This window comes from Garra rufa, chromosome 20 (genome assembly GCF_049309525.1).
Source record: "Garra rufa chromosome 20, GarRuf1.0, whole genome shotgun sequence".
NCBI lineage: Eukaryota > Metazoa > Chordata > Actinopteri > Cypriniformes > Cyprinidae > Garra > Garra rufa.
In genome coordinates, this window is record NC_133380.1 from 34,977,067 (window position 1) to 34,983,988 (window position 6,922).

Consider the following 6,922-nt stretch of genomic DNA (forward strand, 5'->3'; position numbering starts at 1 on the left):
ACTTCATTATTAACTAGTTTGCTATCAAACGCTCAAATGTCGTTGCGAGGTCTAAAATTACGTTTTGGAATTAGTAACGAAGGCATTGGATGAGCTGCGTATGAAATAAATCCTACTCACAAATAGTGTTTTAAGGGCAAAAAACGGGCAAATGTCTTGAAATATATCATCTGATCGAAGTCTTGAGGTGAAGTAACCGTAGTGTACCTGGAATAATTGACTTCTGCCCATTGAATTCTATGAAAATAATGCACACCCCTAATAATTCAATGGCCTGTCATCAATTATTCCTTACTTAATAGATACAAAAGATCTAGAAACACCATTAGAATAGTCACTTACCTGTTGACAGATACTTCAATAACAGCACTCTTTAACTGCAGGGACAGTGTTGAGTATGTGTCCACAGGAATCAATGGAAATCAAGGGGAAGATTGTATTGGCCAACCACTGTGCTTTGGCTCTGATTCAAGAGGTCATCACGGCACAGGGTGCTCAGCAGAGACATGGCCAGCGGGCCGTTGGGCATCTCTCCAAGCCTTCAGTGGCAACAGCTTGCTGGGAGTTCATACTCTTTTCGTTTCAATGCAGCCACAGTTGACCCCCATAAGCAGACTGTATGAAAGCAAAAAAAGAAAATTAATTTCAAAATTGGTGGTCATTTAAAAAAAAAAAAAAAAAATATATATATATGTATATATATATATATATATATATATATTTTTTTTTTTTTTTTTTTTTTTTTTATAGGATTTTTCTTCATATAGAGGACTTCAATGGTGGCCAACAGGTTGATGGTCTGAATTACAGTTTCAGTGCAGCTTCAAAGCTTCTACAACAGAGGTCTCCAACTCAATTCCTGGAGGGCCACAGCTCTGCAGAGTTTAGCTCCAACCCAGAGCCATTTAGAAACAGAGTTGCGACACTCCCATAGGCTTCCATAGGAACTGAGGAATGCGGAAGTAAAGCGTGTCATGGAGCGGCCAATAGTTCCAAACAACCAATAGCTCCTGCATTGAAGCCTATTCATTTCAGCGCTTCTCAAGCACAGTCGCTGGTAAATTGAAGAAATTACTACATTTTTTTTTTTTACATTTTAACGCATCAGTTGACCTCTCGAAAAACTGGCCAGTAGTGGTATTTTATGAAGCGTGTTATTGTTAATGTTTATCGTTAAAAAATAAACAGTTATACTAACAAATAAATGCAGTTAGATAACGTGAAAAACACGGATATAGCGACCATAACCAGACACTAGTTGTCATATTTTTAAGTTTTTAGTCTTTCTGCAATCGTAGGAGGTTGAATGAGTTTCAGTAAAGACTGCATTCAAGAAATACGATAAAAATGTATGCTGAATGCAATTGGTTGCCTTGTGTTTTTTTAAACACTATTTTTATCTTTTCTATTATGTTAAATGCCATATTTGCTTGCATTTTATAATATTCACTTATGTTGTATATTTGAATATCATAAAATAACACAAGTAAATTAATCAGGTTTTTTGTTTTTGTTTTATTTAACATTTAATCGTTAAATCGAAACATATAAAAAAATGAGTGTTTGATCATGTCCAAATACACATTCAACTGCATTTAACCTTAAACATCACACTAACTGTAATATAAATACTATATTAGAAAATGTTATCTTTTAAATGGTCAGGATCATTATTGCACATATTATTTAGTACATAACTCCTCAAAATATTAACTAAATATATTAAATATACTATTTATATATACTATACTATACTAATATACTAAATATATTACAATTATTTAATTGAATAAAAGTTACACTTAAGGTGTTTGGTCACATTTGACTGCCAAAGAGTATGAGAACATATTAATTATGTCTCTTTATCACTCTCCAGAATAAAATGCAATTGTAAAGCGTATTCAGAGTAGTTATCAATGCACATTATGTGTTAATAATTACTCGAAATTGCTGCAAATATAGTAAAACTGCTGTCTATCCTATTTAAACCCATTCAAACACATTGACAGCGCGGAGTCGTTTGGAACTATTGAGCGCTCCATGAACCACGTGACCGCGCGGCGGCGAGATCAAAGCGTGTCGCAACTCTGTTTCTAAACGGCTCTGCTCCAACCAACTCCAACTCACACCTGCTTGGAAGTTTCTAGTAATCCTGAAGACCTTGATTAGCTGGATCAGGTGTGTTTGAATAGGGTTGGAGCTAAACTGTGCAGAGCTGTGGCCCTCCAGAAATTGAGTTTGAGACCAATGTTCTACATCCCAGCCAAGGAATAAGGGTGTTATCTAGCAAAATTGAAAGGTACACTCTTAAAAATAAAGGTGCTTCACGATGCCAAAGAACCTTTTTTGTCTGAATGGTTCCATAAAGAACCTTCAACATCTGAAGAACCTTTCTGTTTCACAAAAGGTTCTTTGTGGCGAAAGAAGGTTTCTCAGATTCTAAAAGGGTAAGAAAGAGATGGTTCTTTAAAGCAGTGGTTCTCAATCCTAGTCCTGGAGGACCCCTGCTCTGCACATTTTGCATGTCTCTCATATTTAACACACCTGATTGAGATCTTCAGCTTGTTAGTTCAGTTCATGGATCTCTCTCCTTATGAGTTGATGATCTCAATCAGGTGTGTTAAATAAGGGAGACATGCAAAATGTGCAGAGCAGGGGTCCCTCAGGACCAGGATTGAGAACCACTGCTTTAAAGAACCTTTGACTGACTGACCATGGTTCTTCTATGGCAGTGTTTCTCCGTCCCCCAACACTGCACATTTTGTGTCTCCCTAATCAAGCACACCTGATTGCACTCATCAGCTCATTAGAAAACATCTCCAGGACCTGAAATGGGCATGTCAGATAAGGAAGACATACAAAATGTGCAGTGTTGGGGGTCGCACAGGACCAGGGTTGAGAAACACTGTTCTGTGGCATCGCTGTGAAGAACTTTTTAAAGCTTAAGAGTGTAGGGCGAAAAACTAATTTTCTCCTCCAACCTCAAAATAGTTCAACGTTTTGTTTTACATTTTTTGTAAAGGGCGTTTGATTTTCTTTGCATGTTTGCTTGTTAACACATGTGCGGGATTACGTAATAAATGATGTTGAGCTAATGCAAGACTGGCATTTGTGGTTAAAAAGCGAAATTAGCATTTTTCTTAGAAAATAACCTATAATTTTGCTACATAAGACCCTTAATCCTCAGCTAGCAATTTGTACCTTCAACCCGTTGACTTCCATTGAAGTCCACTATTTTGAGAAAAAAATCCTGGTAAGTTTTCTGCAAAAACCCTAATTTCTTGTTGATTGAAGAAAGAAAGGCACGAACATCATGGGGGTGAGTATTAACAGGAAATTTTCATTCTGGAAGTGAACTTCTCCCTTCTCCTTTGCCAGGGATCAGTGTTGCCAGATATTGCTATGAACACAAATAAAAAACGGAAAATTAATTTGAAAAATAAACCAAAATTAGTTCACAGCTTTTGCAAATAAGATAAAGATACCGCTAACCCTAAACTGCAACTTCCCACTTTAATTTTTAACTTTCTAAAGTGTCAAATTTAGTGGAAAGGACAAGTCTAAAGATGCTTGTATCCCCTGGAATGTGAATTTTATCAGGGGAACCCTGCCAAAACAAATTAATATTTTTCCCCCTGGAAATTTTTTACAGGTAAATTTAGTCATTTTTTAAGAAAAACAAACAAATACAGTTTTGTGGCTCTTTATTGTGTCGTGACAGATCGCTGTAGTGCCTTAGTACAAGTGGTATAGCCTACGTGAACCTTCTTCTCATATTTACTTTAAAGGGGCTATATGCAACTTTTTCCCCCAAATAAACGAAACAATAGCCTTTTTATTTGACCATTTATGACTCAAACATCTCCTGATGAGTTGTCAGCTCACAGTGGGTGCACCTATAAACCTGTATCCTATGTTTCCTATTTTCTGTCGGGTCGGATTTTTCGCGCGCTGTCTGTGGATGTGACGTCAAGCGCGTTCATGTTAAACGTTTCAGATCACTCTGCCACCACCGCAAGTCAGCAATTAGCCTATTATTGCAAACAAACTTAGTTTCTCAAACAATATATGTATTTGACTGTTCTTATCTCTGTAAACATAATGTTGACTTCTTTGCAGCGGATGACTTGTGAAGTGTGCACGTACGAGCGCGCGCTGCGAGATCGAGCAGAAAGGAAGAGCAGTTCCGTTTTTTGGCCACAGGTGTCAGTCGTGAGTTTAAATTTCAGAAAATTGCATATAGCCCCTTTGAGCATGAAATAAACATCAGAACGTATTTTATTTTGTATGCAGAAAAACATAAACACAGTCTTTTCATACATACTTTAAGCACAAAATAAATCAGATTTTATTTCAACCATGGAAAGATGTCAATACACATAGTTTTTTTAAGTTTAAATCCACCAGAAGTTATGGACAAGATGGCGGTTTCGGCATTATGATTGGTCAAATCGGCTGTCAATCAAGCTCTTTGCGAAGGGTTTTGTTGTGAAAAACTGGCAACCCTGCCGCCAACGTCTTGCAATGATCATTACACCAAGGTTTCTAAACATTCTAAACTATCTGAACTTAATTATCAAGCAGACACTCATATTAGAAGTTTTAAACAGCTAATTAGTCATTTGAAGAACAATTTTGATTTTTAAACATGAAAGATTTATTGAGGTCTGGACCTCAGTGACCTCATAGCTGGCTACGGCCATGATTACCAAGACAATTAGGCTTTTTATGTTGATGGTCCATCAGTTTTAATATAACTACATTATATAGCATAATAAATTTGTTTCAGATGGGTTTATTCCGTCATCTCTAGCAGTTGGGTTGGTTTTGTTGTGAAAACCTGGCAACCCTGCCACCGAGGTCTCGCAACAATAATTTTCACACCACGGACCCTAAACAATTTTGCAAACTGTCTAAGCTTAACTATATATGCAGACACTCATTTTAAGAGTTTTAAACAGCAAATCAGTCATTTAGACAAATTTTACTATTAAACATAAAAATAAAATTTGTCTGTACCTTTTTGACCTCACAGCTGTCTACAGCTATGGTTACAAAGAAAATGTGGCTTTTTACGTTGAGGGTCCGTTATTTTAATTTTAATATAACCACATTATATAGCATGTCTAATGTGGTAAAAAAAAACAGCCTAGGCTGGTTGGCTGGTTTAGCTGGTCAAACCAGCCTGACCAGCCTGGGAGACCAGCTAAAACCAGCTACTTTCAGGCTGGTTCTAGCTGTTTTTTTCAGCAGTGTGTTGCCAAGTCTGTGGTTTTACCACGGAATTACTACTTTAACACTGTAACCGCGGGTTGTTTTTCATGTCCACATGTTCAACGCCATTAACATGTTTTTTTATCCCCTAGGATGCACATTTTACCAGGGGAACCCCACCCAAAACTAGCCCAACCGAAACGCAGTTGAGCTAGTTTTGAGTAATTAGGTGAATTTTGATGTATAAACCTGGCAACCCTGGTGTGTGTGTACTGGTATTCACTATGTTATGGGGACCAAACGTGCCCACAAGGATAGTAATGCCAGTAAAAAAAAAAAAAAAAAAAAAGCTTATAAATCATACAGAATAAAGTGTTTTGAAAATCTAAAAATCTAATTTTGTGTGTTTAATCGACTGACATTGGAAGACACATTATAGAACATATTTGTGTAATTTATTCCCATTTATATTCGCAGTTTAAAGCAATAAATCACATTCAATCAATTATTTAGTGATCCCTAACAAGGCTGGAAGGGAAAATATTTGTTTCAGGACATTATGAGGTTTAGAGGTGTTCATGTGTGTTTTCTTCCTGCCATTGGGCATAAGTTAGACCAGTTCATACCCTCTCCACCCCACCCTGTTAAACAGTTACCTGTGCAGTACCATGTTACCAATGCTGGAGGAGATCAGTGCAGCTCACACTCAGAAGATGCTCAGGAATGCAGCCACACCTGATGACTGCTGAGGATGGAACGATTTTTCATTAAGATCAATGAACGCAGCCTCATACAGCACTGACAAACCATTTTGATCTCTGATAGTGCGGTTCTAGATCAGATACTGGATGTCTGACTGCAGAAGAGCAGCTGGAACAGCAGCTCAGTGCGTTGAGGAATATTGTGGTTGGCTCCAGCAGTCAGGCATATAACAGGAGTCCACGGCTGCGTGATTGCTCCGTGGAAAACGTGAGCAGAAAGAGGAATATGAATTGAAGGAGCCGCAGTCTAACCTCGTGAAGAAGGAATACGCTAGGAATTTTCACTCAGGATATCCAGGTTCCGTCAGGGAATCGCCTGTTTTTGCAGTCAAGGTGAGATTTTCCCGGTTTTCTATACCTGCGTGATTAACAGCAGCAGAATAAACAACGTACTCCCGACGCGACGCGACCAGAACGCTGCCATTTTAATGATGTGTGGGAATTAAAGCGCGGGTACGGTCGCGTCGCGTCCAGTGGAGATGCGGTATTATTACGATAAATGATTGGTGAGATTGTCGCAGTGACTGCTGTACGGTGATTCTAGTTTAACATAACGAACAACATATCAGTCTCACTTTACAGCGTGAGTCAAGATGATATTGGGTAGGCAAATCTATGTAAACATGTGAATGGATATTGTTATCGACTGCAGGTCATCAGCGCACTGATGGACAGTTGATTCTCTCAAGCTCTTACTTCATCTGACAGCTGATCAATGAACTTACACCTGATCAATTCCTGAGTGATTAAAAAACTCTTGCCATTATATTGACCACTGTAATCGTGACAATCACACAGTCATTTTGCATATTTATTTGGTTCTACCTACCTACCTAAAATTGTATTACACATGAATATTATTATTTTATAAACATTTATATTATTTATTTTACACTAAATATGTCTAATATCTATGTCTATATAATCTATAGATAGACAGATAGATA

The 6,922-nt window shown here is 37.6% G+C and overlaps 1 protein-coding gene across 1 annotated transcript in view; it reads left to right on the forward strand.

Moving 5' to 3' along the window:
* Window positions 1–5,891: 5,891 nt before the first annotated feature.
* plppr3b (phospholipid phosphatase related 3b) overlaps window positions 5,892–6,922 on the forward strand; it is a 20,003-nt gene continuing 18,972 nt past the window's right edge. The window contains exon 1 of the mRNA XM_073825940.1: window positions 5,892–6,308. The gene's annotated coding sequence lies outside the window, so the exon portion shown is untranslated. The remainder of the gene's footprint in view (window positions 6,309–6,922) is intronic.